The sequence below is a fragment of the Leucopleurus acutus genome, assembly GCF_964270905.1.
Source record: "Leucopleurus acutus genome assembly, chromosome: 2".
Taxonomy (NCBI): domain Eukaryota; kingdom Metazoa; phylum Chordata; class Mammalia; order Artiodactyla; family Delphinidae; genus Leucopleurus; species Leucopleurus acutus.
In genome coordinates this window covers 96703617-96730161 of record NC_139143.1, presented here as the reverse complement: position 1 = coordinate 96730161, position 26545 = coordinate 96703617, and positions in this window count along the sequence as shown.

Here is a 26545-nt window from a genome sequence, read left to right as displayed (position 1 = left end):
GCCTGTGGAACAGCAGGGAGAAATGACGAGCTAAGAAATTTAAGTAGCCAATCAGGCTTTGTGTCGTCCAGATTCCCACACTGCTGCAGGCTGAACTGAACTAAACAGACCTTGAAATATTCATAGCCTGGGGTAGGGGTGGGAGGACCACAGTGCAGAACGAATCTGGTCCCACGAATAAATCCAACCCCTGAATGTGCTTGGAACTCCTCCGCCAGCATCATCCTTCATTGTGGATAACCCTCCTTGGGTCCTTCTTATTGGCTGGGTTTGCTCTAAGCACTTTCCACAGGATAACTCATTTGTCTCCCCAGCCGCCCTGGGTGGTAGGTACTATGACTATCCTCACGTTGCCAGTGAGGAAAACGGAGACTCAGAAACGTTAAACAACTTGCCTCAGGGCATTAGGGGCAAAAACCCCATAGGGGACAGGGCTGGGGTTTGAACTCAAACAGCCTAGCTCCAGTCTACTCTCAGCTATTGTTGAGACTTTCACAGCTGTTGTTGCTATTCCTGGCCCTGACTGGCCCCTTTGCTAAAATTCACTCTTGGTGATGGGCCCCGCTTCTCCCCCTGAAGTCCTTGGCATTTGTACCCCAAAGGACCTCACTACTGGGAGATAGCTGAAATCTTGGCTTCCCTCACCCCTGAGGGCCACAGGCCTTGATGCACTGTTGTCATGGCGGCATTTGCTCCTTTTGAGGTCCCCTCACCATTGCCTGGTTAGTTCCCCCAGGGCACCCCACTTTCTCTCCTTGGCTCGCTGGGCAGGCCAAGCAAACAGCATCCACCAAGGGGCCTGTAGCAGAACAAACGGCAGCAGCCCCAGAGGCCTCTGAAGCTTCCGCTTAACAGGCAGCCTGCGAGCCTCCGCAGGCAGCGCCCTTGGGCAGGGCTGCCATTCATCACTTATCTGGCTGCAGGTGGCTCGGGAGCCCACGTGGGGTGGGGTCTGCTGGGATGAAGAGCGCTAGCTTTTTGGGAGCTGAGGGGGCAACTGGGAGGGGTTGGGGATGAGTGGGGCTGCTCTTGGACCCCTTCAGGCTGCTTCAGTGCCAACATCTTTGCTCCATTCTGATGGGGAAGAATGTCGTGTTTGCTTGTTTGCTATTTATACTGCAGGTGCTGTCTAGGGGTTTTCTTTGAAGCAGTGGTAAACTCTGAGGCACGTAAGTACGTTTCTGGCTCATTGCTGTGCTCACACACATGGGTTCAGCTGATCCAAGGCCCATCCTTACCCCCCACCCCTCACTGCTTATGGACTGGGTCCTCCCTAAATCTGTACATTCCAGATACTACCACTCTCCCCGCGCCCCCCAGGAGCACACTCCTAAATACATGTAGAATCTGGCTCCTGCTTCCTTCCCTGAATAGGGAAATTTCATTTCAGCCTCTCTTAGGATTGGTCATGCCATTAGCCACGACCTTGTTCTCTTCCTGTTAGCAGGATGTGACCCTCTAAATTCAGTGGCCGTTTTTAATCCTCCCTGACACACTTCCCATCTACCTCAACTCCAGGACAGGGTCACCCACCTTCCGAGGAAGCAAACACCCCCTAGGCCTTCCTATAGCATAGTATCTAAACCATATCATATTTTTTTTCTAGTCAGTTTTATTGGGGTGCAATTTACACAGAGTAAAATATACCCTTTTTAGTGTACTGTTGTATGATTTTTGACAAACACAAATGATTGTGTAGCCATCACCACAATCAAGATACAGAACAGTACCATCACCCCAAAAGGTTCTCTCGTACACCTTTGCAGTCAACCACACCTCCCACCCCCAGCCTCTCACAACCACCAATCTGGGTGGGCTTTATTTTTTCCCTTCTAGTTTACCTTTTCCAGAATGTCACATGAATGGAATCTGGAGCCTGGCTTCTTTCATTCAGCATAATCCTTTTGAGATTCATCCAAGTTGTTGCATGTATCTGAAATCCATTCCTTTTTAATGCCAGGTAGTATTCCAAAGTATGGACGTACCACAGTCTGTGTATCCATTTGTCAGCTGAAGGACATTTGGGTTGTTGCCCATTTTAGACAATTATGAATAAAGCTGCTATAAACATTCATGTAGAGATTTTTATGTGGACATATGTTTTCATTTTTCTTGGGTAAATACCTAGGAATGGGATTTCTGAGTTGTAAGGTAAGCATATATTTAACTTTTAAGAAACGGCTGAACTGTCTTCCAAAGTGACTGTATTATTTTGCGTTTCTACCAGTGTTGTGTGAAAGACCCAGTTGCTCCACACCCTCACCAGTATTAGGTACTGCCAGTTTCCCCAGCCCACCCTCCTCCATGCTAAAGATGTGCTACGTGGTACTTTAATCATCTATTTCTGTGTTTCTTGAGCTCAAGTGGCAGCCTAGAAGGCAGGAGATGGGATCTGTTTATTCCTACATTACCTACACAAACGACATCAGGGTAGGAGCTCAGTAAACCTTGAATGGATGAATGAATGAATGAACACTTTCCAGGTTGCTTGGAAGTTTCTAGAGGACAGAGCTATTGATGCTCCATCGCTCTCACCTGGAAAACTGTGATTTGACCACGTCCCCTCCAGTGATGGGGCCATACCCGGTCCACCTCTTCCTCACCCCTTCTTGAAGTCATGCCACCCACACAGTCCCCTCCTGGTCCCTTTCTCTTAGGGTGCTGCCCATGCATTAGCCTCATTCCTTTGAGAATAAACTGAATGTAGAGAGACCCTCCATTACCACGTATGGCCAGTGGGTCCCCCAGAGGACGAGCTACTGGGGAGATATGAGGACTGTGGGATTAAGAGGGAACTATAATGAAGGACAGATGCTTCTGCCTGGAAAGTTCAAACCAAAGCCAAGGAGCTGGGTGAGGATATACTGATACCTCAGGGTGGACTGAGAGAGAGACAGCCCAGCAGCCTGATGGCCCTGAATCCGCACATTCACCATGAGTCCTGTGAGTCATCCCACAGTGTGGCCACTGGGCTTCTTCAGTGAGATAAGCTGCTCATTGGAGGGTCTGAGCACAAACTGGGAGTGTGAGCAAATGCACTCCCAGAGAAAGAAGGAAGACAAGCAGAAGCAGTATGTGACGGGGGACCAAGGCTGCAAGCGGGGGAGGGATTGCCTGCTAGAGCAGGCCTGGGTCCTCTGATCCACCCACACAACATCAGAGGGCAGCAGCCAATCAGGGCCCTGAGGGCCTGACTGCAGGATGCGGGGCCTAGCCTGGCAGCTGCAGTGCATCCTTCATCCTCTGCAAACTCTGCGGCTCTGCAGTCGCCTCAGTCCAGAGTTACACATTCTGGGACAATGGAGGAGTCTACTGATACGGAAGCTCAGCCCTTCAGTAGGTGTAGACACCGGGGAGCTGAATGGAACTCTCCTGAAGGATCTTTTCAGGAGGGCATGGGGGCAAGCAGAGGGATGCTGAGGACTGCTGTCCTGCAGGAGGGTAGAAATGGCAGAAAAACAAAACAAAGAGTAACTCTCCAGAGTCAAGGGCTTTTCGATCCCCTTGTGCAGGCTCCAAGGGTCAGAGGCCACCCGGGTGCCAGAGAAACTAAGCAGAGAAGAGAGCAGTTAAGCCTTCAGAGGTGGGGCGGCTGTGAGTTCAGGGTGACCTGCTGAGGTAAGGAGGCTGAGTACTGATGTGTGGTCCCGGTAAAGGCTGGGCAACTGATGGTCAAGAAGAAAAGAGACGTAGAGATCATCTATTCCAAATTCCCTCTCCTAGAGATGAAGAATCTGATGTCTAGGGTGGGGAAGGGACTTGGCCCTGGTCACATGACTAACGTCATAGCGATAAAACTGGAAGCTAGGTCTCTGGAATCTTAGAAGAGAGTTTTGAATCCAGAAACCTGCCTGTTCATCAGGACAATTCAGTATAGAAAACTTCTCTTAAAGAGCAAAAAGCTAAAAATAGGAAGCAAAACGCATTTGAGCTCAGATCTGTTTGGACTGGTTCATTCCTACCCCAAATACCTGCTCTTGTGTAGCCTCTGGCTACAGGGGTTTAAGCCTGCGAGTGTGGTGCAAGGGGAGAGTTTCTGCTTCCTTAGAGGACATTGCAACGAAAAGAGGGCTAGCTGTTCCTGGAAATATTTAGGCCCAGATTTGCCAGAAAGCAGGCAACCATGTGGGGTTGTTTCTAGTTTAGGGCATGGCAGAAGGGGGGTGGGTTATGGGTTGAGGGAGGAGACTGTCCCTGCCACATGCTTCAGGAATCTTCCCTCTCACTGACAGTTGTACAGTGACTCAGGGAGGCAGCTGGTGGTGGAGGAGGAGGATCTGCTCACACATAAAAGGCTAAGAGTGACCTGAAGCCAAACCACACAATCGCTCGCAATTACCTTACATTTCTTTAAATTATCTACACCATGACCTGGACATGTCCCCTCTTCTGCCACGATTTTCCCTGAAGTTGTGGACCTTTAATGACCTCAAGACAGATCTAACATAGTTATTTGTTTTCTGGAGAACTCCCCCCCTGCCCCCGCCGCCCCGCCCCACGTCGAGCTCTTTCTTGTTCTATAAACCCTACTGAAGGGACAGGCTCAAGCTGCCATATTTGTCCCATGTGACTCCACTTCCCACCCCCCCACCCCCAGCTACAGCTGATTGGACCAGAATCAGATCCTGTCTCAATGTTGAACTATCTATTGGCTGGTGTAGGGGAGGAAACCTTTTCCCCTTTTCCCTTCTTGGTTCTTTGGCTGGTCTATTAATTAAATTGACACAAGACAGATTAACAGGAGAAAAAACACACTATAATTCTGTATGTACAGGAGCTCATAGAAATATGAGACACAAAGAAGGGACCAAAGCAGGCAGCTTTTATACCTTTTAGACAAAGAAACAATAAATTTGTGAGGAATTGACAAGACAAAGAAGTTTGGGATTGGGGTAGTAAATTGATGAAGAAGTAACAAAGTTTGTTCGTACAGGTTCCCCTGCTGTCCCAAAGTAGAGCATTCCTATGAAACCTTTCATAAACGGAAATGGTATAAAGCAAAGAAGCCACTACCTTAGGACATATCTTGCTAACGAATACACAAAATAAATGGAGATAAGGCACAGATGCTTACAGACACAGTTCAAAGCTACGGCAGCTTGATTCCAAGATGCTGAATGTACTTCTTGGGGGAGGAGCTTGGCGGTACCACTCTTGCCATTAGGGGTGCACGCTGCCTCTGTAACAGCCCACTGCAAAACAATTGCTGAATGTTGTTTTTGCTTTTCACACACTTTTTTGTTTTGTTTTGTTTTGCTGTACGCGGGCCTCTCACTGCTGTGGCCTCTCCCGTTGCACAGCACAGACTCCGGACGCGCAGGCCCAGCGGCCATGGCTCACGGGCCCAACCGCTCCGCGGCATGTGGGATCTTCCCGGACCGGGGCACGAACCCGTGTCCCCTGCATCGGCAGGCGGACTTTCAACCACTGCGCCACCAGGGAAGCCCTCACACATTTTTATAAAGGCGGAAATCTTCTTCATATTTCTTCCAGTTAGCAAAAACAGATGCAAATGTGGGTCTTTCGTAAAAGTGAAGTGGCGTAAAGCGAACTTTCCAGAAGTAGAGGATACCTGTATAGGCTTCTCAGCTCTAAATTCCCTGTCTCTGGTAATAAGGATGCCTTCTATCTCCCGGAACAGGGAAGGTACCTTTCATATGGGAGATTTATTTCTGCTTTCAGGGAGCAAAGGAGGGTCAGAGTGTCCTTCTTGCACTGGCTGCTGAAGTAACTTTAATTCAAAATAATCAATATGTCAAAGTGGCATATGGGGGGCAGCTTGCCCTGAACCCCATCGCTGGTCAATAACCAATCAGATTCACCCTCTCAAGAATTTAAAGTACAGAGTCAAAACTCAATCGGAATTCAGATTATTGTGGGGACTTCACCCACAAACCACAGGCTGACGGTATCAGGAAGCAGAGAAGCTTCTTGAATAAGCTGCAGAGAGGAAAGTGGCACCCATTGTAAATAGACAAGATGCCGTGGAGGCCTCAGAGGAAGAGAATCAAAGAGACTGTCTACCTTGAGCTCTAAGAGCTCGGATTTCCCAGATCCAATTTCCAAGAGACTGGGCTTTATTTCCATGAGCTGCACTGTAACCTTATAATAATTACCTCCTTTATTTTGGCTTGCACGAGTGCTTTTCCATTCTTTGCATCCAGTAAACCCATCCTAAGATGCCTTTATCTTCATGTCATCTGACTTCACATATTATTAAAATGATCATTCCCAAATCTCCAAGGGATGGCCCTGGAGTTGGTGGTGGTGTCTAAGTCTCTACAGCTCCCATGACAATTGCCTTGGCAGAATGAAAGACCATTAAGAAGCTGAGTGAGGCGAGAAAGGAGGAAAGTTCCACTTCTATAACTGCATAAAAAGTTTCCTAGAGAAAATGAGCCCGGAAGCCAAAAGAGAGCATCTAGTTAGTGATGGAAAGTGTCTTCCATCGACTTGGCTTGGTCCCTTCATTCATTCTGTAAACATTTATTGTGCACAAATGTGGGCCTGACCCTGGGTCTGGTGCTGAGGAAACAGAGAAATAAAGACACAGTTTCTTCTCAGAGTTTAGTGAGGGAGGCAAACGTGCTAGCACTTGGTTGGTTGGTTCTGCAACTAAGCCTTTGTTAGGGTCTGTCTTCTGTGCGAGTTATTTATCTCTGTGTCTGTCTTGTCTATGAGATGAACAGTCCAGAAAGAACAGGGACCCTTGGTTATCAACTCTCTCCCCTACCAAGACTTGTGCAGAGCCCGGCACCCAGGAAGTGATTGGAGAATTGACTACAGGGTCTGGGATGTGGGTTGAACTGTATGGCTCCTCGATGGCCACTGATGGTGACCCTGGCCCTGACCTGCTAATCTTGGAAATCTGTGCTCCTGGGTCACAAAAGGACACTTCAGAGGGGTGAGGAAGGTGGTTAAAACCACTCAAATCCATGTTGGGGAAAGAACTCAAAATACATGCCCTCTGGGTGTGGGTGAGTGGTATTGTAGAGAGGTCCCCTGGGACATGCAGATAAAGCCACTCATCTGGGAGATAAAGCCAGTAGCAAAACCAGTTGTTCCAAAGCTCATTGGATGCTCTAAGTTTTCTAAGGGAGTCACCAGGCTTAAGAATCTAATGGGTTGTAGTGAGATTCAGAGATACTCCCAGAACTAAAATGTCATTGAGAACTGAATGTATGCTTTATGACCTGTATACATGAGGAATGAGTTAGCAGAGATGGGGTAGCTTTCATGGTGTCCAGGCAAACAAAATCCAGTGAACATGAGTGTTTCTAACTCTGGCAGGAGGTGAGGGAGCCCTGAACAACCCCCATGGGTACCCGGACTTGTTGGCAGGAATTCTTCTAGAGCGGAGACGTAGGTACCTGGATCTTGTGGCATGTATGTTAACCATTAAAAGCATAAACCAACCTCCTGCCCCCACATTCTGCCTCAATACCATCCAAACAACTGATTCCAGGCTGTTTGGGAGCAACGTTTCTCAAGACAGTTCCGATTTACCATCAATCTCTTAGGAGGTTAGCTGGCATGAGTTAGTCCTCTAGTGCATCTAAATGTGACAGCATCATCTCCAGGCAAAGAGAGCAGGACATTTTGTATTCAACACAGCATGAAACCAAGTATCCTAACAGCCCCAGCAGCCTAATATCTCATGCAGAAATGGTGCATCATGTCACCAAGCCACAAACAAACTCAAGATTGACAAACGTGGAACGGCAGGGGGAAAGCTGCAAAAGTGATTTGATAACAGGCAGTTCCCCCAATAAGCTCTCAAGGTGCTGAGACTGGGTCCCATGTATTTACCAATACAGCTCACATATTTTTAATTCGTTAGAGATTCAAGTTTAACTAAATTGCTAAGGACCTGTAGACTGTCCTTTTCTTCTGAAGCTTCTGCTTTCAGCATCACCTACCACCCCACATGCTGGCGATATCTAAATTTAGCCATCCCCTTCAACTATGTCAGTAATCACAGGGGCTAGACTCACTTGATAGGGGGGATATTATAAGTGAAGTCAAGAAAGAACACATCATTAAAAATGTTCAGGGCCAGCAAGATGCCTTTGAAATGGCTTGCTTTTTAGCTGGAAATGTGAAAGAGCATAGCGGCATGATGCCCGCATTAGGAAGATAATAGAAATGTAATGCTATTCCCTATGCCACTTTTAAAGCCCTGGGCAACTCTGGGCTCCAACAAATTAACAGACAGATGTTCTTTTCTTTAAGAAAATAAGATTTATTGGCGAAATGGAAAGCACGTCGCATTTCCTAGTCAGTCACCTCATCCACCCCTTTAACAGCTCATCTACAACTAACCTTGGGGTTCTTTCCTTCTGATAAAACCTAGGTCCTTCTTTCCCCTTTAAGTCTGACACTCAAGCCGTCAGCACTGCCATGGGAGCTGAGAGTGAGTGTTTCCATCTCTAAAACCTGGTACATTTTGTTCTAAACCAGATTCCGAGAAGGTCTGAGTAGGAAGCCATACTGTGAAGAGCCCCAGCTCCAGCAACCCCGGGAGAGCATACAGGAGAAGGGCCCACCTCTGATCAAATGTAGGCTGACCCTAAAAATTTTTATATGGTTGTATTATAGTTATAGGATCACACGAGGTGCATACTTACGAGGCTCTTTCTTTGTGTGAGAGGTATGATAAAGAATTCTCCAGGGAGACTCATCAAAGACCAAACCAAAGTTTCCTTAGGAAGGACAGCCCCTCACAACAAAAAAAATATTTGGCTAAAATGTCAATAAGTATCAAGGTCGAGAAACCCCGGAGTAGATGATCTCTAAGTTACCTTCAAGCTTTAAGAATATCTACACTTCCGCATGAGTATTAAAAACTCACATAAGCATGTGTAATTAGGACCCCCTGAGTTCGATGGCAAGGCCCAAGGCACTTATCTCAGGTACAAGGAGGGCATCCTGCTTCTGTTCCTACCTCCTGGGGTTCACCTTCCAAGCTAAGCAGACCTAGGGCCATCTGTTGCCATCTTATCTGTCACCCCAGCATCGGCAGAACATTCATTGTCAAAGAAGACATTTTCAGTTAGAGAAGCTTGATGGGGGTAGGGACAGAGTCCATGACGGCATCACTCCATCAGTCTGCTAGGTTAACACTTGTCACTGGACTTTTCTCACTGCCAGATTTCCCTCATTATCTGGTAAACTCTGTTCCTGTCTGTCAGCCATGCCTGCCAGGGACCCAGGAGTGCAATCTTACTTCACTGTCTCGTGTCCATTTCTTCCCCCCTTTAGGACTAGGATCTGCCAGCTCTAAAGACTCACTTTCCCCTGAGCTGGGGACTCAAGCTCTTCACTTCTCCCTGGAGACTTGGATTCACAGTCCTAAAGAGAGCATCAAGACTCAAGCTGTGAGCTGGGATTTAGAATGCAAGGAAATGTTTAATGCGAATATCAATGGCACATGTGGTGCCACTTCTCCCTCCTGCACTCATGGCAGACATCAATAATCAATCACAAAACGTTTCCCTTTGAACTGGAGCATGGCTAAACACAGCAAAGGTAGGGGGATGAGAACTTCAACTAGACTGTAAGTTTCATGAGGGCAAGGACATGGTCTGTTCCATTCACTAGTCTATCCTCAGAATACACAGGAGTGGCCTAATAAAAGTTTGTTGAATGAACGAAGAGCCTCCCAGCTCATGGTTTCCCTAAGATGCACACTGCCTGCTTGGCTCCAGGGGTGAATGGACTCTAATCTGTAGCTCATGCTCTAGGCTAATGCTGGATAAAGCAGCCCTGGGGAAGGAAGGGAAGGAAGGAGGAAAGGTGATTTAGTGAGCAATACTCTCTGGAAAAAAAGGGGACTGTGGGAATGGTGGTTTCCATTATTTCCAAAAGAGGGATAATAGGTGTAAGCGAGAGCTTTGAAAGAATCTGGTACTTGTGTAGCTTCCCCACATATATTATTTTTTATTATCCCTTTCCTGTGGTGATTAGAGAGCTTAGGTATTTTAAGCTATCATTTAGTGAGTGCTATGCTCTAACAGCTTTATAAACATTAACCCACTAGACAATCACAAAAGGTCGGTTCTCTTTTCACCCCCTTTTCTCAGAAACCAAGGCTCAGAGTGATTAATTACATGCCTAGATGCACTGCTAGTGGGGGACTCAGCTCAGATTCATAAGTAGGCCAGTGTGCTTGCAAAGCCAATACCACAAATCCTTCAAACAGAAAGAGTCCGAGTGCTTGTGTTTGGTGGCTGCAGGGTGGGAGAAGAGGGTGTTCTGGCTCTCTGCCAAGTTTGAGGAGAGAGAAACCCCAAGGGAGGGAGTGGCAGGGGAGCAGCTGAGGGCCTAAGACCTTAGGGAAGGCAGAAAACAGTCCCATGGAGTTGGCCTGGATAGGAAATAGATCCCTAGCACCCAACTCTGGGAAACTCCTGGGGGCGGAGGGACGACTTAGAGGTCCAGAGTGGTCTATTATATTTCTGGTCTACTGCCCCATCATCCCCATCTTGCCCTGCTTACTGCCCCACCATCCCCTATTCTACTAGCTATCACCCTCTGGTGCACTGTCCCACCATGTCCTGGTTGTCTCCCCCACCATTAGTGCTGCCTGATTTAACAAATAAAAATACAGGATGGGGGGTTCCCTGGTGGTGCAGTGGTTAAGAATCCGCCTGCCAACGCAGGGAACACTGGCTCAAGACCTGGTTCGGGAAGATCCCACATGCTGTGGAGCGACTAAGCCTGTGCGCCACAACTACTGAGCCTGTGCTCTACAGCCCGCGAGCCACAAGTACTGAGCCCACGTGCCACAAGTACCGAAGCCCGCGCAACTAGAGCCTGTGCTCCGCAACAAGAGAAGCCACCGCAATGAGAAGTCCACTCACTGCAACGAGGAGTAGCCCCTGCTCGCCGCAACTAGAGAAAGCCCGCGCGCAGCAGCGAAGACCCAACACAACCAAAAACAAAATACAGGATGGCCTGTATTTTTACAGTTAACTCTGAGATTCAAATCACAACAAATAATTTTTCAGTATAAGTATGACCCATTGAATATTTGGGATATACTTATACTAGGAAATTATTCATTGTTTATCTGAAATTCAAATTTAATTGGCCATCCTATATTTTATGTAGCAATTCTATCCACTAGATAGCATCGTTACTGGCTGGCTGCCTCAACATTCCTCGTTCTACTGCCCCACCATCTCCCAGTTTACTGGTCCACCATCCCCTGTTCCACTGCCCTACCACCCCCAGCGGAAGCTCCTGAGTAACTGTCACGTAGCCTGCCCAGAGCTGCCTGGTGATCTTTCCCCATTTTAGCCTCTCCTGGAGCCCTCCTTGAAGCAGTCAGCTGCAGCCCTGAGGACAGGGACCTAAGCATCCCTTCCTAAATCCCTCAGATCCTCCCAGGGGAGGCGGCAGACTCAGGCTTCCTGTGGGGGTGATGAGGGGGCTTCTGGACGGCAAAGTAATCAACCTGAGGAGCCAAGAAACATTGCCTTACTGTTTGGAAAACTTCATCACTTCCCTGGCTCTGGACCAAAACAATCATTTTAAGGTGTTTCGAGGATGCGGATGGGGGATTGAGAGGACGGTGGATTGTTTCTCCCCCAGACTTGCCAACTGCAGACAGGATAGGTTAATGAGCCGTGGAAGTAGAATTCACCCAGGAAATGATGTGCGGCCACCCCCTTGAGCATGTGCCTGAAGGATGTAAATCTCGGGGCTTGGAGCTGGCGGAAACTAGAAGCTCACTCCCTGTGGGGTGCTCCGACCCCTCCCTTCAGACATAACTGTAGAGACAGGAAAGGACTCGACCTTCAGGCAGGAATCCCATGAATTGAAGAAGACAGGCAGCAGGGCGGGCGAAGGAATTGGAGAAGCGGCGTATTTCTGTATTCCACAATCCTTGGTGTTTTATCACCCAACACAGGCACGCATGCACATGCGCACATGTGCGCGCACGCTCATGCAGCCATGAGCCTGCGCATGCTCACAGCACGGGAGCTGGGAGCTGCTTCTCACGCCTTTTATGCTGCTCGCTGTCAGCCAGTTGCTTTCCCAGTCTAGGCCTCCGTGTGTTCATTTGTCAAATTTAGGAGAAGGACTAGAATCTCTCAGCCTTGCCTGTAAAGGTCCCGGAGTTTGGAATCCCCACCTTGCTATAAACTCCCCGAGGGCAGGAACTTGGCTTCAGTCCGGACTTGGCTTCAATCCCTGGGTGCCTGAGCGCCCAGAAACCTCAGGAGAAGCCTCTGGAGGGTCCACCAATGCCAGCTTCTGTTTGCGGCCGGTGTCCCTAGACCTGGAGGCTGCCCACAGAGCCAGAGGCCTTTTTCAAACACGAGCTGGGACCCATCCAGGCTGCTCTGGCAGAGGCTGAAGGAGGAACCTGCTTCCGAAGTCAGGATCCTGAATTCCCAAGCGGGTCACGCATGGCACCCTGCGCTCCAGTGCCTTGGGACCAAGCAGGAGACCCAGCAGAGGGTGAGAACACATCTGGCAGGTCCCACCCGGAGTCATTCACACACTCACAGCCACTGCAGATGCCTTTTGATTTAGCTTAATTACGCCATCTGCCCACATTAAATGGTAAAATGTCTCAATCACTCCCCTAATCCCAGAGGGAAGAAAGATAAGAGGAAACTGTCATCCCTGGAGTGGAGCTGAAGGACCCTGCCCCACCTGTGTGACTTCTCTCCCTTCATGAGAGACAGCCTCCAGTATTTACAAATTCTTCTTTGTCTCCAAAACTCTAACTCCATCTGTTGCCTCACTGCTTCCTTTTTTTTTGGGGGGGGGGGTGTGGGGGAAGGGGAGGAGCAGGGCTCACGCATGTCTGACCATAAATAGGAAAAAGATCAGAGCGTTTCTTTGTTTTCCCTCTGCCTTTGGGTACTTCAGCGCCTGTGACACTGTTCTCTTCCAGTAAGTCTGTGTTCTTTTGGCCCTCCCTTAGCTCTCGGTTCTGCTGAAGGAGCCCTGTGCAGCCACAGGTGGGGGGACTCTGGCAGAGCATCACTGAAGTGACCTGTGACCCTCACTCAACTCTGCAGGTATGTGGCCAGAGGCTGAAGGAGGAGGGATAGGGTTTGTGTGCAAGTTGGGTGGGAGAGTCTCCCAGGGCAGAGGCACCTTAGCAGGGTTGCTGTGGACCAGAGGGTGGCCGTTGCTTTGCTTTGCAGTTCCAGATAATAAATTTATAAGTATGCTTGTAGTTGTTCAAGCTCTAGAGGCACTGACTTACTATCAGTCAATTCCTAAGACACTGATGAACTTGAGGCTAGTATAAAACCAGGGAACAGAGCTCAATAGGGATTGACTCGCAATCATTAAATTCCTAAGAGACAGAAACTCAAGGCAAATGTAAAACAGGGTGACATTCCTACCAGGTATCCCCTTTCTAGTATCAAGCAAAATAGATAACTAATGAGAACCTGCTGTATAGCACAGGGAACTCTAAAAAAAAAAAAGACAAATAAGTACTAGGATATAACAACGTGATAATATAATTGGCACTGCTGTATGTTCTGTATGTAAATTAAGAGAGTGGATCCTAAGAGTTCTCATCACAAGGGAAATAAATTTTTTTTTCTTTTCTTTCATATCTGTATGTGATGATGGATGTTCACTAGATTTATTATGGTAATCATTTCATGATATATGTAAGTCACATCATCATGCAGTGCACCTTGAACTTATACAGTGCTATGTGTCGATTATATCTCAATAAAAATGGAAGGGGGAAAAAAAAAAGAAGGTTGCTTAGTAAGTGCAGAGCAAAGAGACATTTTGTCAAGGCATTAGAAAATTGTATTGAACTATGCCGGGCCCACAGCAGTCTCTCTATCCAGAGCCAGTGTCTCTTTAAGGTGCAACTGGAGCCACACTGACTGCCCCCTTTCCAGGGCTCTAGGCAGATCACACCTTCAGTTAGCATACCCCTCTTTTGGTCAGCTCCAGCACTATTGATTGGGCTGCAAGTCTCTTTAGCTACATTTCAGTCCTGGCCACCTTTTTTGGTCTTGAGTATTTCCCAATCTCTTCATTACACATCTACAAAGCATCATTTAGAATGGATTTTTTCTATAAATGGCTAAATGTATCCCCTTTTTTGTTAATTTTAGCTGTTTTACTTTCTTGAAAATAACTTAAGCTCCAGGTTCTGGGAATATCTTTCTATAGCACCTAGGTACAAAGAGTCCTTGCCACCCTCTCTCAGACAGAATTTTTATGTTGTTTCAGGGTGCTCTTGGGTGTCTGTTTGAGGCTTAGCTCAGCCATTTGCTAGCTGTGTTACTTTGGGCAACTAAACCTCCATGAGGCTTGGTTTCCTTGAGACAAAATGGGGATATCAATGATCTCACAAGGTGTGAGGATCAAGGGAGACCATAAAGTGTTGTTATCTCAATCATGTATTGGAATGGACTGTGTCCTTATGATTCTGACACCAATTCCAATGTGTGTGTGGGGGTGGAGTTTCCCACACATCCAAGCAATTCTCAGACACCAGCTTGGTTTCCCACAGTTTAACTCAATTCTGACCCTATTTACCTGGAGATGGGATCAGATCCCACACGAGAAGGGCTCAGTCCCATGAGACTGCCCCTGAGCTCCCACTTCAGAGGCCAATAACAAGTCTGGGTTGTCACCTGTATTTGTGACCACACTGCTATAGATTGGAGGTTCCAACAACCCCCCTCCTTGAATTCAATTAATTTGCTAGAGTGGCTCACAGAACTCAGAGAAACATTTTACTTACTAGATGACTGGTTTATTTTTTGTAAAATGATACAAACTCAGGAAGAGCCAAATGGAAGAGATTCATAGCACCGTGTGTGCGGAAAGGCTCGGAGCTTCCATGCCCTCTGAGGGGACCACCCTCCAAACCCCGTCCTTTGGAACTTTTATGGAGGTTTCATTACATAGGCACGCGTGATTAAATCATTGGGCATTGGTGATTGAACTCAATCTCCAGCCCCTCTCCTCCCCTTCCTGCAGATGAGGGGGACAAGGAGACTGAAGGTTTCAACTCTCTAATCACAAGCATGGTTGGCTTCCCTGGCAGTCAGCCTCCTTTCCTCGGGTGCTTTCCAAAAATCACCCCACGAACATAACAGAAGACACCTTTATTGCTCTTGTCACAGGAAATTCCAAGAGTAGCTTTGTGCCAGGTAATGGGACAAAGACCAAACATGTATTTCTCATTATAGATCACAATAGCACAGTTCTTATGGTGACTTTCATCAGTCAGGAGCCTGAAGGGATGCTTTCCCAAACCGAATATGCTTACCTCATTTATTCAAAAAGCATTTATCAAGCACCTACTATGTGACAAGCATCATACGCACCCTGATAGAAACAATTTTCTTAAATGTTGAAAATAACTACTTTGCTGTGGGAGGTGAGGATAGCATATTGATAACTAATGTTGGGAATTTACTGTGTGCCAGAGTACTGGTTGCAAGCATCATTCTGTTTAATCCATATAACAATCCAGTGAGGTAGATATTTTTATTATCCCCATTTTGCAGATTAGCACACTGAAGCTCAGAGAAATTAACCAAATTCCTTAAGGTCATACAGCTCGACTGTGGTGTTTTTGGAGCCCAGATCTTTGTGGCTGCAAAGATCATGCTTTTAGCCACGGCTTCAGAGAGGTATAGATTACAAATGCAAAGTCAAGATTGGTGCAAATTAGGTCTCCTTGCACTGTATGTGTGATTCTCTTGCTTGGTTATTTAAATTTAATGTGTTATATTCAAACATGACTGTGGGTTGGGTGGGTGGGTAGAGAGAGGATCTCCCCCAGTAGGGTGAAAGTCATGAAAGAAGCCGTCAGGAGGACCAAGAAGATTCTCAGACCAGAACTCAGGAGGTAGACCCTAGGTCTATGCAGAGGGATCTCCCCATCTGGGGAGTGGGGCAGTGGGTGTGGGTGTGGGCTCCGGGAAGGTAGGTTTGAAGATGGCATCCACCATTCTGGAGCATCTGGGAACCAGGAAGGGGGGCAGGGCCAGTGAACCAGGAAAACTTGCCATCTCCCTTAATAAAATTCCAGACCTCCAAAACTAGTAGTAAGGGGGCCAGGCCTCACCGCATCTGACTCAGAGATTCACACCTAACCCCGGGGATGTTTGGATAATGACTGCTGCCTCTTCTGTGGGCTTTCACTTCCAAAGGTCCAGCCAGAGAGAAGGCACAAGACCGTCTTTGAAGGCCATCCCTGAGTGAGCAGCGTATCTTGAAATCATGTTGCATGGTCCTGTTTCACTGTCTGCATTTAATTTTCATTTGTTATTCCTTTAGTCAGGTCTTAGCTAACTGGCCCAGCCTGGTTTCTGCCAGGCAAAGTGAAAGGTCTTCTGTTCAGGCTCCAGCATTAAAGAGATTGCAGGTTCCCTGAAGCTCTGCCAGGCAGAGTATACTCTGCATTCTCTTCAGGAGATATACTGAGAATATATAAAGTGATAATTCACTGAATCACTTGAGGCCCTGACCCCACCCTCCCACCCTCAGGCCCAGAGCAACTGATGCTTCTGCTCTCAAATTCCTAATAATGGTTCTGGGTGGTAACCGTCATCTAGCACATCATACCCAGAGTGTGTCCCTGTCCTGGGGAACCATCAGCCTAGCATCGCAGGACATTTTAAAGAATGCAGAGCCTCAGGCCCACCCCAGACCTACAGAATCAGAATCTACGTTTTAACAAGATCCCCAGGTGATTCATACGCACAAGAAAGTTTGAGAAGCACAGACCTAGGGCAGGGGATCTTAACCTGGGTTCCATGAACTTGAATGGGAAAAAACTATTACATCTTTATTTTCACTAACCACTAACCAAAATTTAACATTTACTTAAACAGTGGATGTAGGCAACAAATTACAGAAGTATTAGCAATACCTGTGACTTTGTCACCAATAGAAATCATGAGCATTTTCAACATTATAGTTGTTTTAGACATCTTGAAATAGCATATATTTCACCACTATTGCAAAATTACATTAGTTATTAGATCTGAGGCTAGATCACACTGTTTGATAATAATGAAGTATATACATTATATGATAAAAATTTGAAGTATTTTTGATAACTATCTCAAAGGAATTGACTTCCTATATAATCCTATGTATTTTTTTTAATACACTAGAAACTTTATTCTAGAAGGGTCCATAGGCCTTGATGGAAGAAATTTTCACATATTGAGGTTAAAGGGAAGTCATTCTGGCTTATACATGATTGGACTTGAACTTTATGCTAACTAGAACAGCCTGTCCTATGGCCTGTCAAACATGTGTTATGTATCTGCTTTAACCATGAAGAAAATAATGCATTTAAGAATCAGAATGGAGTAACTGCTGTTCAGGCATCCAAAATGAAGCCAAGTAGCCATTGTGGATGTGGATTCAGACACGTTCCTGCATCACTGAGAACCTGAATTTTCTAAACTGTATCAGACTTAAGGACACCACCAGCAGTTGTCAAAACAATATCTGCTAGCAGCTGCCAGCTGCAACCTTATGGTCTCAAGGTGTCCCCTTGTAACTATGCATCATTTCAGACCCCAGCCAAGCCTTGCTTAACAAGCACTGTTACTTCTTGCCAGCTCCAATCCTAATTTCTGACAATTTATGTAAGTCTTGCAGTTTGGGGATATATAAGCCTCCTCCATTTTGTAGTCTGGTAGAACACAATTCAAGTGCTTCTTGAATCTGTCTCCGGGCTATAGTCCTCAGTTTGGCTTGAATAAAAGACTTAAAATGGCATGGTTAAAGATCTGATTATAATGCAGTTGACAAAGAAATTTGGTTATCTCTGATATGTAACATTTTAAGATAACAACTAGAATTATGACTGATAGCATTAAACTAGGACATAAGAATTTTAGAAATTTCATATAATTTCTAAAACATTTATGTTGATAAAATTTACCCATACAATATAACCGAAGATGGTTTATTATCATTCATTTGACAATGCTTCCCATGTAATTTAACATATCAAATAAGCCTAATTAGTTAATATCTCTTTAATAAGGAGAGAAAACAGATCTCTTGAGGTGTTCCAGGGACCCTCTATAAAAACTCAAAATTATTTCCAGGTCAATAACATTTCATTTAAAATTTGATTTCTTCAAAGTTTGTCAAACATATCAAAAATGTTTTAAAATACTTGGTCGAGTAGGATCATAGGTCACTGTTAAACAATACTTAGCTATCTATTCAACCAAGTGACAAAAGATTTCAAAGGCAAGTACAGAAAGTTACAGCAGATTACTTAAAAGGTAAAGAAGCTTTTACAATCTGTTATCAAAGGCAGATCAATAGTTCAAGAAAACTTTGTCCTCTCAACAGAGAAAATAAAATTCCAGCTTTGCACCAGCTTACTTTTGATTTTAAAATTCACTCACTCGGGAGTTTCCTGGCAGTCCAGTGGTTAGGGCTCAGCACTTCCACGGCAGGGGGCACAGGTCAGGGAACTAAGATCCCATGTGCTGTGCAGCATGGCCAAAAAGAAAAAAGAAAAAAAAAATTCACTCACTCAATTAAATTCATTCCAGTCTTAACCAGCTTGACTTTTTCCTCAGGGTTCCTTTTTCACAAACCTTCTATAACTTCCTTTTTTACCTTCTGATTTTGTCCTGTGCTTTCCCTTTCTCTCTTTTTTTAAGTAGTCTCTCTATAGGACAAACTTTCTTTTCCCTTAACAAAATGCATTTCCATTCCTTTTACCTTTTTTTCCTTGTATATGAATGTTTTCTTATTAATTAGTACTTTTAATTACATACACTAATTAGAATTTTTAACCCTTAGAAACATTAATTTCTAGTGAAAACTAAGAAGTAAGCAATTGTAAACTGCTATACTTGCATTTTTTCTTGATTGACAATATGAATATGTCTCATAATTTCTAAAAACATACATTCCTCAATAGCATATTTTTTTCCAGTGTGATACAAGACATGTTTCCAATAAACCCAAACATCTTTAGTTTTTCTATAATAAGGCAAAAATAGGTACACTTAGACTTATTTAGCAATTAATGTTTCAGTATTTTATCTTATTTGGAAATGATCTAGACATTCAACAAATTTCCATCATTTAACTTAGCAAACTCTAAAGTTTTAAGTTACCAAAAAGAGAAGAAACTATTTTTAAGTAGACATACCATAAAACATAATTATTCTTAAAGAATTCACCTAAAAACTCTTAACCCATTTACATTTATTTATTTATTTATTTATTACATTTATTTATTTATTTATTTATTTACATTTATTTATTTTATATTTATTTATTTTCCAATACATTTATTTATTTATTTTCCAATAAATAAATTTATTTATTTATTTATTACATTTATTTATTTTCCAATAAATTTATTAATTTATTAATATAAATTTATTAATTTATTTATTAATTTATTTATTTATATAATATATATTATATAATATATTTAATATATATTATATATAATATATTTATATATTATATATAATATTTATATTTATATTTAAATTTATATTTATATTTATTTATATTTATATTTATTTATTATTTATTTATATTTATATTTATATTTATATTTAAATATTTATATTTAAATTTATATATTATATATAATATATTTATATAATATATTTATTTATTTATATAATATATTATTTAAAAATAATATATTTATTAATTAATTTATTAATTAATTTATTAATATAATATAAATAAATTTATTACATTTATTTATTTTCCAATAAATAAATTTACTTATTTATTTATTTATTACATTTATTTATTTATTTATTTACATTTATTTATTTTATATTTATTTACATTTATTTATTTTATTTATTTATTTATTTATTTATAAACCCATTTACATTTATTTATTTTATCTTCCCAACAATTATGTCTAGATTACCTATAAAAACTTCATGAGACATTAGACAAAGTCAACCATCATCCCAAGCTATTTTTCTTCCTGACAAATTTTGTAACAGAGGTAACATGATCTTATCTGACTTCCAGTAAACCTAGGTACAATAAAAGTATTATACTTAATGTTGATGACTCTAAAGACATGTCTGCCTTGAACCAAGAAACTTAAACTAGCTTTAATATTTTCCCAGATCACATGAAGCTGGAATTCATTTGGGTTAGTTTCTCTTATATTTCTGAGAATTTATATAGGCACTTAATTTTCTTTAAGCCAACAAAATAGAGCTCTTTTACAAATTAATTTTGGCAATACCATCTGCAGGTATAAATTACCACACATCTATAGCACATGTATATAGACATGTATATAGACACATACAAACACACAAACAGATGCAAAGAAACCACACAGTCCCATTCCAGAATTTCAGCCATGAATCAGATACAATAATACAAAACCCATCAGTTACAATAGAGGTTGAATTCAAGTTGGATTTCTGGATGATGGAACAAATCAAGGTCATGTGTTTAGATTTTTAAACCCTCTTTACTAACATTTATGGAGAAGACATAAGATTTATATTTGTCCTTGACAAGTCAAGTTTCAATAACACATCCCCCTTTTGTTGTTTCTTTTGATAAGAATTACCTTCCTGAAATTTGCATTTTAAAGAGCTGGCCTAAATAAGAGTTCCTGGAGAAGACCAGGTAGAACATTTACATCTCAAAGGTACAGGGAGAGAAATAGAAGTTCCTCCTAGGAGGACTTTTGTTCCCATAAGGCCAGAATTTTTTTTTTTTCTTGAATACTTACAAGCCTCTTAAGATAAACAGGGGAGGTTTTGGGAGTGGTAAAAAGGATAGTGGGCTTTAAATTGTTTCTGGAGCCACACCTCTGGTCCTGTAAAGACTAGATTTGTAAAATCAAGGACAGCTGTTTTTAATTCCTCAAAGAATTGGGTGGCCACCTAAATGATAGACCCGTGGCCACTCATCTTGGTAATCCATTTACAGAAATTTTTGAGGATCTTCCCTGGGTTTAAGACTTTAACTATGGTCCTCAGTTTAGCCTTTGACCTGAAGAGAATCACCTACAGCCTCAGATGATCCCATTTCTAAAGGTACCCTTTCAATAGTCTTCAAAGCGGAAAGGCAGTTCAGACAGAGAATTACTAGAATGAGTACACAAAGGAGGATGGAGGGGAGCAGTAGTTACATCAGTCTTATAGTTTTTTTGTTTTAGGTACCTATTATATCTTTAATCTTTCATTAGCTTTCTACAACAAATCCTTCAATGAAGCTATTTTGAAAATTTGAAGCCTTTGGGGGCTTTTGCATAACAATTAAAATAGGTACAATTGGTTAAGATGATCATTCTCTAAAATTTTGACAATTTAGAAGTCTTTCCAATTCAAAGAATCCGTTGTCTGGCCACTGACAAGTAGTATCTTAATAGCTACTCAAACCAATAAGCCTTTTTATGGCTTAACCAAGGACATAAGAGGCATCCCACAAGAGAGTGCAAAGGATGCATCCCTCGTAAGATCCAGAAAGTTCATTCCCAAGGATAGTCTAAGACAGTAAAGACCTTCCATGTACAAGTGGAAACAACAAAGGTTGAGACCACAAAGGCCCCTTATGGACTGAGATTGCTTGTGACGAACTCCCCTGAGAGCTGACATGGTTGAACAAAGAACAGTCAGCTCAGAATCCCAGTCTATTCAACTGACTGCCAAATGCACACCAGTACATACACCTGCCAGATGGCGGAGACCAGAGAGAATAATATCCTCACAAGTCAAGTTCCCAGGACATATAACAAGATGAAAGGAAAACCTAATCAGACCTATGGTTTTCCTCTCTATGACAAAGGACACAAAAAGACAGTGACCATCTCTGGGAGGAGGAGAATCAACAAACCAAGGGTACTCTATCAGATTTCAAACCAAGAGTCCAAGGAACTGGCCCTACAAATACTTTCTTCCACTAATCTAATTTTAAAAAGAGAAAAACTCTTGCCACTCTTATTTTCAACAGACCCTGCAGGCAGAGATCCGGGAGACTGATTGACATGGTAAGAATTCTTACCTTCTGCCGGCTTTTGTTAGGTGTCCTAGGATTTCTTAACTGCAGCAGCTTTGGGGCGAGTAGTGTCCGGCTGAGGGGCACAGCCTTTAAAAGAATGACATAGCCATTGAAGACACGACATAAACTGGTTAAAACCAACCAGGTCCAAGGTGGCAGATGAGTCGACTTCCACTAGACCTTGAGCCTCAGTATTGTAACACATCAGGAAGCTAAATGACACACCCACAGGTGCTATGACAGTTACAAGGCCGACTATAAAAGGTCAAAAAATGGCGGTGGCCCAATTCCTGGAAATCCCCACCCCTTCCCCAAAATAGCTGGAATGCTCCTCCCATTCATTAGCCTATGAAATTACCCACCCCTATAAAAACTAACAACCCCAGACCCTGGTGCCGCTGGCCTTCTGAGGTGGCCCACATTCTGTCTATGGAGTGTGTATCTCCCTGAATAAACCTTCTTTTACTTTATCATGGCTCGCTCTTGAATACTTTCCTGTGCAAAGCCAAGAACCCACACTCGGTGGCCATTCCAAGGACTTGCCTGAGACCTGGGATGTGACCATCCTCTCTGGCCCCACTTTCTTTCCTGCAACACAGCCTGTAAAGTTGCATTCCACCTTCGTTGCCGATTGTCAGGGAAATTGGAAGAGATTTTCCTCTTCCCTTCTAGGTTCTTCTGGCTGGCCTAAGAATTCAATTGACATGAGACAGAGTGACAGGAGGAAATCAAACAAAGTTTAATAACATGTATACATGAAAGAGACCCAGGAAAGCTGAGTTAACTCACCAAAATGGCCAAAGCCCTCACCTTTAATATCATCCTCAGCTAAAAATAAAAGAGGATGTTGAGGGTGGTGAGAGTCAGTTATGGGAGGTTACCAGGAAAAGCACAGTAAACAAGGGAAAGGTTGTTATGCAGATTTAAGTCATAGCTTTCTCCACTGATGAGAGTTTCTCGAGATTTTTTTTTTTTTTGCGGTACGCGGGCCCCTCACCGTTGTGGCTTCTCCCGTTGCGGAGCACGGGCTCCGGACGCGCAGGCTTAGCGGCCATGGCTCACGGGCCCAGCCGCTCCGCGGCATGTGGGATCCTCCCGGACCAGGGCACGAGCCCATGTCCCCTGCATTGGCAGGCGGACTCTCAACCACTGCGCCACCAGGGAAGCCCAAGAGTTTCTAGAGATTTGGTCATCCTCCTCTTCTAAGTATACAGAAGGAAACATACTTACAAATGGAGATTTCCCTTATACATATAAATGTTTCTCACAAAAGGCCAATTCCTACTTGGTTTCCAGAGCCCTTCCCGTGTCTGCTGTTTCTCAGAAAATCAACAGCTTAAAACAAAATGCCAAAGAGACATGTTTTATGGTGGCAAATTCTGCTCCTCTACAACCCAATCTTGAAAGCCCCAGAAATCACATGCCTCCACGGTGGCCATTGGAGTAGTCCTGGCTGGCAGCTAGCAGTCTACCTTGATGGCATCTTCCTTCTCTCTTCATTAAAAAATGGGTTTGATGGGACGCATGCCAAGGAATAAAACCAAGATTCCAAGTACTGTTTGCTGTTGTCACTCCAGCAAGAAAATCAGAGGTCCAGTTGGGTGTCAGGAAAATTTTTTAAAGCTTTGGAACATACCCATAGTTGTTACTTTAATCATTCACCCTCTATTTCCGTGCAGTGATCCACAGTAAAAGAGGAAAAGGGCTTGTGTGCCTGTCTTTAGGGACAGAAAGTGAAACCCAGTCCCCCTAAAACCGAGTTCCCCTGAGGAGCTTATGATTAACCTCTCTATCCAAAGCTTTATTTTCTTTCTTATCCCACCCCTCTTCCCCTCAGCATTGAGGAGCATCAAAGAAAAGGAGGGGCGCTTCCCTGGTGGCGCAGTGGTTGAGAGTCCGCCTGCAAATGCAGGGGACACGGGTGCGTGCCCCGGTCCGGGAAGATCCCACATGCCGCGGAGCGGCTGGGCCCGTGAGCCATGGCCGCTGAGCCTGCGCGTCCAGAGCCTGTGCTCCGCAGCGGGAGAGGCCACAACAGCGAGAGGCCCGCGTACCGCAAAAAAAAAAAAAAAAGAAAAGAAAAGGGGGGACTGAAACTGAGCAGGACCCTGTGGGGCCTTCCTGGCTATAAGCGCCTCCATGTCTGTCCCCTGCTTCTTGTTTGACCTTCCCCAAGTTCCAAAGAGCAGGCTCGAGCAGTGAAGAATTAGAACAATAGAGTCATAGGACTCCTAGTTCCGCCTCAAGGAATATACATAACGATCTGGTGCATATCTTTGAGTTGTCCTGCAGAAACGAAGACCCCTAGCTGGTGGAGGATGGTGACTACATGCTAACCACCAGCACGTAGACCCCAGACTAGTTGGAACCAAAAGGTTGATGATTAAGATTCCCAAAGCATCACTCTGTTACCTCACCACCAACCCAATCAGAAAAATGTCCAGGAGCTGATCATGTGCCCTGCAACCCTCACCACTAATGCTGCCTTTAAAAACTCTTGCTGGAAAGTCACTGGGGAGCTCGGGTCTTTTGAGCAGTAGCTGCCTGTTCCCCTTGCTTGGTGCCCTACAATAAAAAAATGCCGTACTTTCCTTCACCACAACTGCGGGGTCAGTAGATTGGCTTTCCTACACTGGGGCGAGTGGACGGGAGTCCAGTTCGGTAACAAGAGGAAGGAGTCACTGGGGACTCTGGCTCCCTTGCAGCCAGGGTGGAGTGAGTAGGAGAGTCTTGGGCATGAGAGTGGGTGAGGGCAGCTTTAAGAAGGAAATCCCACTGGGGGAGGGTCACTGGGCCTAAGAGAATGGTTGGGGGGTGTCTGGGTGAGATGTGACCCTGAGGTATAAGAGCAGGCCTGGGCTGGTCTCCAGAACTCCTTCTTCAGAGGACAGAAATGGCCACTCTTTGGGGAAGCTCCTCTGGCCAGGGTGGGGAGAGCAAGTGTAGCCTGGGTGAATGCCTTCCCCGGATCCTCAGCTTGGGGCAGGGTGGGCACACAGTGGTTCTAGGAGCTCTGATGGGTCAACAGTCCCCTGCTCTTGGGGGCCTTGAAAGAGGTCCTACAGGATCTATGGAGCTGTTTTGTGAGTACAACAGGCTTGAGCCTTGAAGGCCGGGCTCTCCTGGAGAAGACTAACCGCATGTTGTTATTCATGAATAATGATAACAACTTCACAAATCACATAATATTTTGGACATTTCAAAGCTGCCTTAAGGCAGCCTGATGTAGTAGTGGAAAGAGACCAAAATTGAAGTCTGTTTCTGCCCATAAAAAAAAAAACAAAACCCAGGGAAAACTGTAAGCCAAATGGCTTTGCCCCTCTTGAGCCTCAGTTTTTTCATCTGAAGGTGGGGAGAGTAATAACCAAGGACACCACCTCACAGGTTTATGGGGGATCAAATGGCACATGGGTATGAAAGATGAAGGGCTGTGCTGTGGAAATCAAAGGCAGTGTTTTCTCTGAGCACTTTTATCTCCTGTGTTAGATTCCTAGGTCTGGGGTAGCAAAATGCCGTAAACAGAGTGGCTTAAACAATAGAAATTTATCTTCTCACAGTTCTGGAGGCTAGAAGTCCGAGATCAGGGCCACCTCAGGGTTGGTTCTGAGGCATGGAACAGGGAGGGTCTGTTCCATGCCTCTCGCCTAGCTTTTGGTGGTTTGCTGGCAATCTTTGGTGTGGTATGGCATGTGCCAGCATCACCTTCAACTCCATAAGGCATTCTCCCTGTGTGTGTGTTTATGTCCAAATGTCTCCTTTTTGTAGAGTCACCTGTCACATTGGATTAGGGGCCCACCCTACTCCAGTATGACCTCATCTTAACTGATTACATCTGCAAAGACTATTTCTAAATAAAGTCATATTCTAGATACTGAGAGTTAGGACTTCAACATATGAATTTGGGGGGACACAATTCAACCCCGTTAACCCAGTGGAGCCCCCTTGGCAGTGGGAAGCCAAGAAGAGCGCACAGTGGGGTCAGGTGCAGGGGATGGGGTGAGATGGGGAGATTCTAACTCTTTTATGCAGATTCAGCGCTCAGCTGAATTGAGACTTCCACCATCTCTTTTATGAAAAACTTAAACATTTATTAAAACATATTCCAGATACAGAGGATATAAAAATGAATAAAATATTTTCCTGGACTCCAAGGGAAAAGAGAGAGACACGTCTCTCAAATCATCAAAAGGCAGTATGATTCATGCAGTAAGAGTTTTATGTGGCAAAAAATAGGGGGTCCAGGACAGGATTGTCCAGGAAGGCTCTTGGGAGGTGGTAACATTAGCACAGAATCTTTGGAGATGACTAGCTTTCCAGGCAGACAGGAGGCAGAGGCATTTCAATCAGAGGAAAAGCACCATGGTGTGCAAGTATAAGACCGCGGCTTGGCCTGGCTAGATGTGTGAGCTATGGGAGACAGAGGTCAAGGGTAGGTGGGCTCACATATTAAGGGCGTTATCCACAACCTAAGAAAGTGAACTTTATCCTATGGCAAATCCATGGAAAGCTCTTTCTGGCAATGATTTCATTGGTTGCAGCAAAT